At 47.0% G+C, this 12,790-nt stretch overlaps 1 protein-coding gene across 2 annotated transcripts in view; it reads right to left on the minus strand.

The window, feature by feature from the left end:
• Nucleotides 1–12,790, minus strand: part of TSNARE1 (t-SNARE domain containing 1) — a 1,046,259-nt gene that overhangs the window by 767,292 nt on the left and 266,177 nt on the right. The window lies entirely within an intron of this gene.

Below are 12,790 nucleotides of genomic sequence, written 5' to 3' on the forward strand. Positions count from 1 at the left end.
TTTCTCTGACTTCCCAGCACCTAATCATCATACCACTGGGATAGAGCAGGCCCACAGGGCTCGGTAGCACGTGGGTGACAAGGGATGTTGCCCGTGCCTGCACCTGGACCTGCGCCAGGCCCAGACAGCTGGGAGCTGCAGCGGAAGCTGCAAGGCTGCCGTTTCCCTCCCCACCCCATCTGTCCAGCCCTGGTACAGACTTGGGCACAGGCATGGGCAAAGCCCTGTGCCACCGGCACACTAAAAGGTCCACGCTGCCAAAGCCCTCCATCCCAAGTCAGAGAGGAGCCAGGTTGTTCTGGCCCATGGCTCCAAAATTGTGCAGGCTGCTGCAATACCCCATCGCTACCTGTTTCCACCTGCCAAATGTTGCCTTGCTTGATCTCTAATCTCTTCCTTCTTTCAGTTGTCATCCCTTTCCCTAAGCAGAAGTGAAAGGTAGCAAAAGGAAAGAGGTTACTTTTGAAGGTTTTTGGGGTTGTTTTTTTTCTTTTTTGGACTGTGTGATTGCAAGGACAGGAAAGGGCAAGGGAAAAGAGATGACAACAACTCAAAGTCTTCATTTTAAATTCAATACTCCCTCTGGTTGGGGTGACCACATGCTGAGATATTACAGTATGTTTGTATGGCATTCATGTGTGTGTGCATCATAACAAAAATGTGGTATTTAAGGCAAATAAAGAGACTTAGGTTTTAAAGAGGTCACCCACAACTGTAGTATCTGAATATCTCCCCATGAAAGAGCACATGCAAATCTCTCTTCCCCTTAACAAACTTGAAGGGTACCGTCAGTTAAAAAAAATAGTCACACAGATATGAAGTATGAGGATGCCACTTTTTCCCCTCCATCATTTCTTTGTATTATGTAGCCTTACGTAGAGGTAGTCCTTGAGCAAAATATCCACACACAAGACAAAGGGAAAACAGAGGCACAAGCAGGGTAAGTCACAAGGTCACAAAGCAGACAGGTGACAGAGCCCAGCACGGAGCCTAAATCTCCTGACTCCCAATCAAGTGCCCTCCAATTTGAGAGTGCGGCTGCAGAAAAGCCGAATCAGTCTGAAAATGACTGCTTCATAAATTCAATATTCTCTGGCCATAAGAGCCGATAACGTGGTTTCCAACGATCACCTAACTTATAACATCCTGTGCTACACGGTACAAGTCCTGGCATAAAAAGGGGGCGCTTTGATGTTATAAGCCTGTTGAATAAAACATCCCCTGCCTCCATCGCATGTACTTTCTGCAGGTAGAGTACCAGCACAGCCAGACACTGATCAAACACCTGCTACATTTTTGCAGGTGCTGTGTAAATAGAAAGGAGAAAAATCTCTAGCAGGAAGGAAGCTTAAAAACACGTGTGGGTGTGACGGTGCAGGAGCGTGGAGTGGGACTGCAGGTGCCTCCTCCAAAGGGTTAACTGCAGCTGGCGATGAGCTGTACCACATCGCCCTGTCCAGGTCTCGCTGGCTTGCAGGAAGCTCTTGCTTTGGGCTTTGTTTTAAACAATGTTCTGCAAACCTGAGTGGGTTTAGTGCATCTGTTGTAATCCCCTGCAAGCTCTGACAGCATGCTGAGAGCACAGCCTTGCTCTTAGCAAAGGCGGGGGACATGGTAGATGTATTGTAAAGGAGCCTCTCCCGCAAGCACCACGTGGGGCAGACGGTACCGCCAGGGTACGGCTCTGGTAAGTCATGCATCCGTCAGCATCTGGCTGAAGGACTAAGTGTGACGTTGCTGTGGGCTCACGGCACTAATTCAGAATTATACACAGATCCCTCTCTCTCCCTCTAATTCAGGGCTCGAATACATCCTGACTACAGCAGATGCAAAACTCAGCCTCGCAGACCTGGACACAGCAGCACCCACCGGCCGAAGCATGTCCCGAAAGGCGTGATGGTAGAGTTTACGTTTGCTGAACTTTATACTGAGGACCCCGAATTCTTATTCCCCTATCCCCAGCCAAAAAACAAAAAAACAAAACAAAACCTCAGTAAAAGCCTCCAAATTCTTTGTTTATTCCTTTATCCCCAGCCAAAAACCCCAAAACTTGGTAAAGGGAAATCTCAGTTATCCTGGTACAATATATTGTGAAGTACGAGTGCCTCTGTTCCAGCAGGAAGAGTGCTAAAGATCCCAAAACAGCCAGACTCCCCCGACTACACCAGACCTGTAAGAGCAGGGAACACCGGGCAGAGTATTTAGCCGCACGAACGGTGATTACCGACATAAGAGCTGATGAGTCACACATTCAAGATACTGTATGTCAAGTGAAGTTGATTCATAGAAATTAGAGATGAGAGAGCTTTGTTAGGTCGTTTAGTCTACCCCCAAGGGGGCAATGAGCATTATTTCCCACGATCTATTCCCCAGCGCTTTGTGTAACACACCGTGAAACAACGCGAGAAGTGGAGCCTCTCCCATTTCCTCTGCACCGCCGAACATGTCGCCAGGAGCAAGCGCCTCCTAATATTCAGTCCAGGCTTGTTTCTCTTCGTTCACTTTAGTTATTCCTACCAGCATTAAACCTCTGCCCTCCATATTTCTGTAGCAATACACACCAGACACACGCATCCTCACACAATATTATAGTGCAAGCATGTGCACGTGCACAGGTTTGACACAGTCGAATAAAAAAGGGGATGGAGAAGATATGACAATATTGCCGCAAGGGCACTACAATGGATGAAATCTATCCACGGTGCTGTGGTCTTTTTCCACAGACCTGACAGGGAAGTTCTTTTAATCTGTTAACAGAATAAAGGCACTGACACACCAAATCGGCCTGGTTCCACCAATCCAGGCCAGGTTTATGTGCATACAAAGCTTACAAATACGAGCGCTAACCAGTTCATTGCAACATATCCCACTGCATATAAAGCATGCTGCAACACCAAAAGACAACCTGGAGAACAAAAGCAGAAGGTTAATCTAGGGGTTTGTCTACATGAACAAACCAGTGCATAGTGAGTTAGGGTGTGGATGTTCAGCAAACATCTACTTCTTACTAAACTCTACTCTTAAAGCTGGCTTGATTTCCCCTCCCTTCACCCTGAGATTTAGTCTAGATCTGATTTAATCTAGATTTGAATGAACCTAGTCCTTATACACGTTCTCTTCTGCACAAGTTTGGAGGCTTGCTATTATATCACCTGCCTTTCAATGCTCGAACTGAAACCCTCCGAAGTCAGCTGCATGGGAAACCTCACAAGCCCAAGCACAGACCTGCCATTGCCTTAGCATCTCGTCTTCAAGCAAGTCACCAGTCTCTCTGTGCCATGCTTTCCTTACCCAAGAAGCACAAAACATACACGCAGGGTCACTGTGCAGATCTGATATCACAGTGATGGTTGTTTGTGACACAACAGCACCCAGCAGCCCCAGGGTGGAAAATAATCATAGCACAGAGAATTAGAAAGTCCCTGATACAAATAACATGGCTAGGGTCAGAAGTTACACTTAAACCAGCTTAAATGATCAGAAACTGGTTTAAAGCTGTAACAGAACAGAAGCTCAGTGCACATAAAACAGTTTCAAAATGGCGGAAACTGGTTTAAGATAAACCTGTTTGAACGCAGTATCAGACTTGACTGATTTGGGTCCAACTGGTTTATGAAACTTCTGTCCCGGACCCCTTCCTGGCTCAAGTTAAACCACAGTCCCCCCACATCCCAGCATGCTTTCCAGCCCATGATCAGCTTTGTTCCAGCCCAGCTTAGACTAACCTGCAAAAACTGGAGCGATTCAATCTCGGGCTTTTTGACTGTCTGTACTTAGCCCGTGGGCTAAGTACTTCCCATTACACCTCAGTTAACCCAGATAAAAGGGATGCGCCCCTGCTGGTTGCCTTAGGATGCCTACAGACGTGCAGACTCAATTAGTCAAGTCCACTGGAGTGTGGTAAATACTGCACTCCAGCAGACGACACATGTATCAGTGTCTCCATGCCAAAAAAATGGTAGTGGGGGCGCTTTCCTATTATTCCTAATACATATAATTTCCTAATTAAAGTACCTGGAGTGTCATGTGTATCAACATCGCAGCACTGAAAAATGGTGGTGGGGGTGTTTTAACTAAAACTCATACAATGAACTTTAGTTAAAGCACCCCCACCATCATTTTTTAGCATGGGCATGCTGATACACATGACGCTCTGGGTGCTTTAATTAGAGTGGCTCTTGGAGCCACTCTAATTAAAGCACCCCGCCCTCCTACTCCTGGAGGACGTGTATAAATGGCCTTAGATACTAAAGCACTTACATACAGCATGGTTCAGATTGGGGCTGTCTGTACCAGATCACCATCAAGGAATAATGAAAAGAGGGAGTAAGGGCAGTGGGCTGCAGAGAGCTTAGGGAGTCAGCACGGTGTTGAGCTGGGATTTCCGGCTGGTTCGGGGAAGCAGAGGCAAACCCCAGTTCAGGGAGAAGCCACAAGACCAAAATCAAGGCTCTTCCCTCCTACAGACAAGTAAAAAGCACCTATTTTAGAGCCATACAACTAGGGCTACTGATTTGGGACTGATGAGGTCTCAAGTATTTGGATAATGGTGTGGACTAATCCACTTTCATTTTTATCCACAGCAAGGGGCATGGGCCTGATGAAACAGCTACAGAGAGAAGAAGGGTCCCTCTCCTCAACCTGACTTAAGTCGGGGTAATAAGTGAGTGGGACATGGGAAAGAGGCTCTTTAGGGAGGATGGGGTGCATAAAAAGTTGGGCGCCTCTGTTTTTTTCTGGAGCAACGGATCAGTTCCCTCTGTTACTCGTATAGGACGCAGCCTCTAAGATTTATTTTGTTTTCTTGTTAAAGAGGGAAAGCCCTAGGTATGAGGGTCTAAAAATAATTAAGAATAAGATATATCTGGTGATACAGAATGGAAAAGTGTAGCTGAATGCCAGGGTTGAGGGAAGGAGATATTCTAACCCAAAAGCTTATTAACATAAGTGATTGCTACAGCACCCTAATACGTTCCATTAAAACAGTGATATACCTCCAGTGGGCCTTCTTTTATTCACTAGTTACCTATATAAATGTACACACCTGTTAATCTTTCTTGTTTTAGCGAAGTTAAGTGAAGCATTTGCTGCAATGTTAAAATAACCAGATAGAAAGGGAGGGAAGTTTTCAACATGGGCATTAAACAACTCTAGATTCCAAGTTAAGCCTCTTGGCAATTTCTTGTACAATAAAGCAACTTGTTCATTATCCTTTAATATGTTTTTCTATGTTTAGGCTTATTAATTCCTTAAATCACTGGTAAGATCATAGCGCCGAATATAAAACTGGAAGTATCTCCTAAAAACTACTGCAATTGGACTAGAGAAACCATTGAGAATTTTCAGCAGTCTTATTCACAGGACTAAACAACCGAAGAACGTGCTAAACAGCAGCTCTTTTGTTGGATACTGAACAAACGGTTTTTTTGAAACTGTTGAGTGGGAGATTTCATTTTATTATTTCTATTTATGACTCATATTATTGCAGCGTATAGGACTCCCAGCCACATCTCAGTACCCCATTTCAGACGCAGCGATGCATTTTCTGATTACTCTCTTCTAGTTGCACTTGTTTTGTATCCATTAACTGAGTTTAGGAAAACTTCTGCTCTACACTGTGGTTCCAGTAGTTAAAAGTCCGTTTTGGTGGTGTTACTCACACTTTGATAACCTTCGACACTTCATTCTTACCGCTCCACGCCAAATTAAATGAAGATTGCACTGACCTCTCTGAAAGGGGTGTTCACAAATGTGATTAATGTTTGTGAAATGCTGCGTGGGTCTCAGGTGAAAGGACACCTTACTTCACATACTTAACCTAACTGGATGAATTGTACCTTCAGACACCATTAGTGAGCACACACGAGAACCTGGATCAGAGAGACCAGCTCCGGCTGGTCATTGCTTAAGGGCGTTATTTTCAAAAGCCCTGGCATGCAGCACTTTTGGTCTTGGATCTGGTCTGAAGTCTTGAATCCCTTCAGAGTATCCAAGTGGAGAAGTTGATTATTCCTCCTGATCACACTCATGTCCCTCCATCATTACCATGCTGAGCCAGACCAGCTCCAGATACTGCTACTTATCAACTAGCTCAGTCTACGCCAGTCATTAATAAATGTATCAAAAGTCAATTTAAAAAACAACAATTATCATTGTATTTGTTTTGGTGGGCGCTATGGCTAAGATGCTACACTGGTAAGAAAAAAAGAGCAGGTCAGTAGGATAAACCTGCATGGGTCCTTCAAGAAAAAATCCCAGCGTCCTGCAAATTTCCAGATGATCATTCCTATAGTTTCCCTGCCTTGAGAATGAGGCAGGAACATCTCAGAGACAAATCCTGTTTTCAGTCATGTGAGTGCTGCCCATGCAACAATCAATGCATCTGCAAGTAGAAATTGGCCCACAAAGTGAAATAAGTCAATGCAAGAGGGTCTCAGTGAGCTATAATACCCTGCACTAACAATATTCCCAACACATACATAACATTTCCATCCAAGATTTCAAAGTGTTTTGTACCAGCAAGCAACTGTTTTTCAATAGCAAACAGCACTTGGAAGGAGAAAGAGGAGGGCCTAAAGAATGACAGACTAGTCACTGTAATTGTGATGGCAGGAAAAAAACACCAGAACAAATTATTACACAATCAATTCATAAGCGCTTAGAGGATAATAAGGTGATGAAAAAAACAGCCAACACAGATTTGTCAACAACCAGTTGCGTCAAACCAATCTAATTTCCTTCTTTAATAGGATAACTAGCTAAGCTGATAAGGGGGAGCCGCTATGATACATCTGGACCTGAGTAAGGCTGCTGAAGCTGTCCCAAATCACATAAGCAAACCAGGGCAGCATGGTCTAGCTAAAACCAGCATAAGGCAGACTCACACTCAAACAACAGGGATCAGTGGCTCACTGGCAAACCAAGGCTAGGAACAAACATCTTTGCTGGAGCGTGACAAGTCGTGGCCCAGTTAATCACACCCCAGGAACATCTAGAGCCATCTCTGATTGCTGTGCCCTGACTTGGGGAGTGTCTGCAAGCAGGGGTGAAAACCCCACTTGCAGACATGCCTCCCATGGTGGGGAGTGAGAGAATCCCCTGCACACACCTGCAAGGGCAGAGTGGGGAGGAGCTCGAATCAGGGCCCCCCTCTCCACATTTGCAAGCACGCACAGGGAAATCCAAATCCTTCTGCAAAACATTACCCCTACCCACATCTGCAAAGCACGGGGCATGGGGAGACATCGCTGGAGGGGGCACATCTGGTTAAGCAGGGAAAGCAAGGCAGGCACTCGCAAGGCTTGATGGAGGCTGACCCTGCCCAGGGAAGTCCTGGTGTGTGCAGAACTGAGCCCTTCAGGGTAGCTGGAGGGCCTGGGCAGCTTCACTCTGCTGAGCTCTTCCTCCACAAGCCAACACACAGGGGCGGCACTAAAGTGGTCCAGGGTGTTACTATAGTCTGTCACTGCCATAGATGTGAGCGCTTTTGGCATGACAGAAGGTTTGGACGTCTGCTTCCTTCCACAGAAATGTCTATGGTGCAAAGGTGACATCCATGCCCAGCCTAGGAGAGATGCCAAGTAAGGTCCCACAGGGCTTTCTTCTATTCACAGGCCCACTTCCATTCAAAAATTCCCTAGAGACCCATTTCATCTCCTCTCCCTTCCAAGGCAGAAAAGCAAAACTTGCTGCATTTCAAGGGTAAATCATCACTTTTTCTACATTTGTGACTTCCCCATGCACACCCCCTCTGAGGCTAACAAACAACCTCAGTTGAAGATTGGACACGCACACAAGTGTCCTTCTGGAGACTTGTCCTTTGGCCGGTCTTTGGGATGAGATCTTCAACTCCATGCAGAGGCCCCTTCTCTAGTACATTACCTAAAACCCTTCTGGCTCCACATGCTAAGCCTCAGCTTGTTGCCCCCTCAAGCTCAGAAGTGGCTACGTTTCAGCAGTGCTATGCCAATGCAGTTTGTGAAGCATGCAGAGAGAAGGGGTTGTGCTGTGCACTGTCAACGAAATCCTTTAATATTTTTGTTTTTCTTCCTCTTGTCCACAGAGCTATTTAGGGGAAATCTAACCCCTATAAACCTGACTCCAGGATTCATTCTAAAATTACAGCAAAATAAAATGCCATAAATCTGTCTAATTGGGTGGGCCAATAAAGGCAATGACTACAATGCAAAGACCCTGTCTCGTGTCTCTTCCACATGCAGCAACATCCTAATGACTGCAATTCCATCGATCTTCATGTCAGCACGGGAAGATACCTTCCTCGCTTCCAGATAATCTATCTTTCCTTGCTTAGTGAGCGCCTTGGGATGTAGCGTAGAGGAGAAAGAACGAGGAGTGTCCTGAGTAAGAATATCTCCAGGCCTTAAAGTTCTCGTCTTTAATGTCCCCCTTTCCTAGTCTTTAAAAGGAAGGCAGCCTTGAAAGACAAAAGCTTTTCTTCCCAAATTTTTCCTCTACAGTGGGCATGTCTACACGTGCATTTAAGTGCACCTAAATTTAATGCGAATGTTCCAAATTAAGCAGGTCTAGGCAGGTGTCTACACGTGCTGGCATTAAAGAGCGTTAACTTCGTGTGCAGATTAATTTGGGACTACCAAATCAGTTCACACACAGAGGGTTAATGTGCTTTAATGTGCCTACACAGGCATTAATGTGCTTTAACTATCAGCACCTCAATTTGATACCTGCATTTGCAGGTATCAAATTTAGGCACAATTAGCCAAAAATTGCCATTTTTAAAAGCGCATTAAGGGCACATGCGTTTAGGTTAATGTGCCTTAAAGCATCTCATGTAGATGCGCCCAGTATGTAAACACACACCGAGTCATTTGGAGTCTCATCCTCCACAGCCCTGGGATGCGCACAATAGCTTGGTGCTTGAATGTAAGTGCTATGCCACGTGCCATGGTTTCAGATACTCGTAAGCACTACACACACACAGCTGCATGGTTGCTGAATTAGGCTCAGATATGCTGGGTCTCACACATTGGCTTAGGGTCTCACAGTCCTTGACCATTATTAGAAAGTTACAGGCACTGGTTCGTTATTTCCGGGTTGTCAGTGAATGCAGGACTGCCGGTTGTCGTATAAAGAGGGCTGTTTTGATGAACACATATGCACACACCTTCATGAAGGAACATAATGTCTCTGCAAGCAGACTTACAGAGGTTAGGATAGGAGGTCGCGTCCCCTTCTTCTGTCCACACCGTGGGGACACAACAGGGTTACCTACTCAGTCGCAGTCTGCCTCCTGGAAGCAGGTGGCAGAAGACTGGTGTCCAAATCAGCCACCCCTGACATTTAATTAAATGCCAATATTTGGGGATCCTACAACCAAAAGCAACAAGCATGTGTCACTGGCTGCCATGAATCAAGGGCAAGAAAAGTCTCGCAGGTTAAAGTGACGCTCAATCATAGCGATGAGATGCCAGTGAAGACAAGAAGCCCTGTGGGCCGCTCCCAGCCAGCGCAAAGTTGCTCTCTCTGGTACAGTCTCGTCTAGTGGGGAGGGGGGCATCATTTTTGGTGGGCATGCCACAAATTAAGCACTGCACCCCCCCCAGTGCCACTCTGATCCCCTTCCCCTGCTCTACCTGCTGCTCTGCTTTCTGCTCCCTCCCCTGTATTTTCTGCACAAGCTGCAGCCCTGCTTTCTACTCTCTGCCCTATCTGCCTTTCCCGTCCCTGATCTGCCCCATGCCACTTGTAACACCCATGGCGCAGGCTGGCCACCCCAATCTAGCGACCCACCACTGCCTTGGAGTAACAACCACGCAACTTGTCCATGGAAACATTATTCTGCCTTTTGCTCAGTTTTGTGTGAGTAATTTCTTAACTACCCTTTGTGCCACCTGTACACCCCCTTCGACCCCAACCCGTGGAGTACCACTGAGCAGGCACCGCTCACTGCCATAAAGCAGAGTCAGCATTGGCAACACTTGCACAGAAGCCATGGAGGGAGCCCAAACTACTCCATAGAAAGGACTCAACAGGCTGATATTGTGCTCAGTGTTACAGACAGGAAAATGGGCAGCAGCAGACCCCAAGTCTCCTGTCTCAGAGGTTGGTGTTTAACAACATAAGGTCCGTGCTAATCCGCCTTCCCTTATATATCAGAATATGCTGCTTTAATGTTGAACGCACTGGAGGAGAAGGGCGAGAGGAGGGAATCAACACGCCAAAGAGACTGGCAATTGTTTATCTGGGAAAACAAACCAAGGAGCAGGCGTGAGCACTGAGCAGCTTCAAGTTTCATTCACACTCACCTGAAAGAAGAACCGGCAAGACTCCTATGAATAACGCATCAATTCACAGCCTGAGAGTAGCCAGCGAGAGGGGCTCCAAGTCAATGCTTTGTGGGCTGGATAATATTGTACTAGGAACAACAAGTAGCATATCGCCATGCCGCACTCCCAAGCACGCCTTCCTTATGAAATAGTCACTGCTTAGAATTGAGAGAGACCACTCAAATTCAGCTCGGTGCTACCAAGTAAGCCCAGACTCTTAGGAAATCAGGGCATCCACAGGTGTGCTCCTGAAGAGACAGCCCCACCATCCAGAAGGGACTGCTCTTTGAAAACAAGGGAATGCTTCCCCTGGGACATTTGCATCCCTGAGAAATCAAATATCACAGCCAAGTTGACATCCTAAGCTGCAGTCAAAGCTGAAGGCCCAGCAAAAAAAAGGATGACATGTTCATTTATGCCAAGGGGACAGTCCAGGTATCTACAATAGTTCACAGGGCTCATGCTGCCTTTGTAGAGAGGCAAATTCCACTGTAAGCCATTGAACACACTGTGAAAAGCAAAGCGGGAGGGTTTATACAATGCACAGGAATGCAGGGCTGCAAGGGTTTGTCTAACCTGTCTCCAGACCACGCAAGATTGAGGCAGAGAAGCATGGTGCATGCACCTGGCATGTGCTCGAGCCCAAAATGGGTGCAGCACAGCTGCCCTAAGGTAGCACTGGGGGGAATCAATAGCATGCATCGGTGTGAAGGCAGCTGCTCCCATCCCCAGGCTGGGCAGGCATGCTCACCTTCATCGCAGCACTCCCTAACAAGGCAATAAAGATGCAACGACCCAGGGGACTCCTCGGTCCCCGAGTCCACCCCTAGTACTGCAGGCAGCCACATCCCCAAACTAGTGCCTGAGAAAGGGATTCTGAATCCAAACTTGATTTCTTTTGTGCCTCGATGACTCCTACTGAGAGAGGGGAGTCCAAATGCTCCTTCTGTAGAAGTCACCTGCACATGATTATCGATGCACCGATGACAAAAATCGTTCAGAACACTATTTCTATTGTCCCTAATAAAACATGGATGTTTTGTCTACCCTAAGAGCATCCCACCCCCATGAATCCCAAAGCATTTGGGGGCTGCCAACCTACTTTTGGGGCTGCACATCTTCTTCTAGGGGCAGGACCATGTCCAGTATGAGCCCGGCTGAATTTCTACAGGGCCAGTGACCCCAATCACAAGTGCTGCGACCTCAAATCAGGGCATGGCCCTTAGCTTGGGAACTGCTGATCTTCATCTCAGTGCATATATAAGTCCCTCTGGCCACAATACCTCATCCTATGTGACTGCTTTATGCAGAGCAGTTTGCTTTTCTGGCAAGATGCTGACTTCAGGCATCGTAGTGGGGCACAAAGGATAGTAACTCTCCTGTTGCTCCAGCCACTAGAGCCCGGGGAGCCCACTCAGATCATGCTGGGCCCTCTCATCTGCTCACTGCTAGAACCATAACAACTCTGCTGCAGGTCTGGGTCTCTCCTTGGGCCACCAACTCCTCCTCCTGCTCTAAGACCATGTGGTCCATCAGGCAGGGCGGTGCCAGAGTACACCCTCCTCTTCCCAAGCATGGATGTGCCCAGGAATCACATCCACATCACCATGCACAGAGCAAACCCAGATTTGCCATCCATAACATAACAGGTGGTCCCCAGTTGCCACTTGAGGTATCTACAATACACTCGTTCCAGTATCTATGCAGGAACTCATCTTCTCCCACCTCCATCCCCTCCGGGGAGCAGTGCCTGCCTTGGAGAAGGGCACATGCCAGAGTCAACCACTTCAGCAAGCAAAAGCAGGAGGCTGCAGTCATTAGCTGCCCTTTGTGTTATGACAGTTGTATTACGAGTTGGCTTTTACAGAGCGTAGCCTTGCACTGTGCATTAGAGACTGTTTAAAACATACAGGCTCACATCTGGATGCTTTTCTCTTTCCACTTTAGCATTCCAAGAGCCCCCAGAGGGAAGGGGAGGGAAACAAGGAGAATATCACTGAGCTTTGTTTAAAAAAAAAAAAAAAACAGCTGTTTGCTAAATGCTGTTTGTGGGTTTGCATTCATTCACTGAGCGGTTTGTCCTCGTTGCTGTAATGTCAGAGCACGTTTCACTGATTAAATGCATTGCCTCTGAGAGTCAAACGACCCACGATGGGCCACATAGCCAGCTCCCTGCTGCAGACCATCTCAACAGCTCCACTCACCAATGCACCTGAGACACAAAAGCAAGCACTTGACCACACGTGGGAGCCTTGCACGGTGCTCTGCTGCTGCAGGAGGATGCCAGTGGAAGGGAGTTTCGCATCCGTAGGACCTGCTACTTGACCGGTCCATCTCCAGCCCTCCAAAATGACACAGGACAACACAATGCCAGCAAAAAAATCCCAGATTTTCTTACCTGTATCCAAAGCTAACAGCTCACCTGTCTTGGATATGTCTTATGCATTAACTAGGCTCGTTGGGGGAAGGGGTATATGAGGGCGGAG

This window comes from Gavialis gangeticus, unplaced genomic scaffold, assembly GCF_001723915.1.
Source record: "Gavialis gangeticus isolate Ggan-Ray unplaced genomic scaffold, GavGan_comp1, whole genome shotgun sequence".
NCBI lineage: Eukaryota > Metazoa > Chordata > Crocodylia > Gavialidae > Gavialis > Gavialis gangeticus.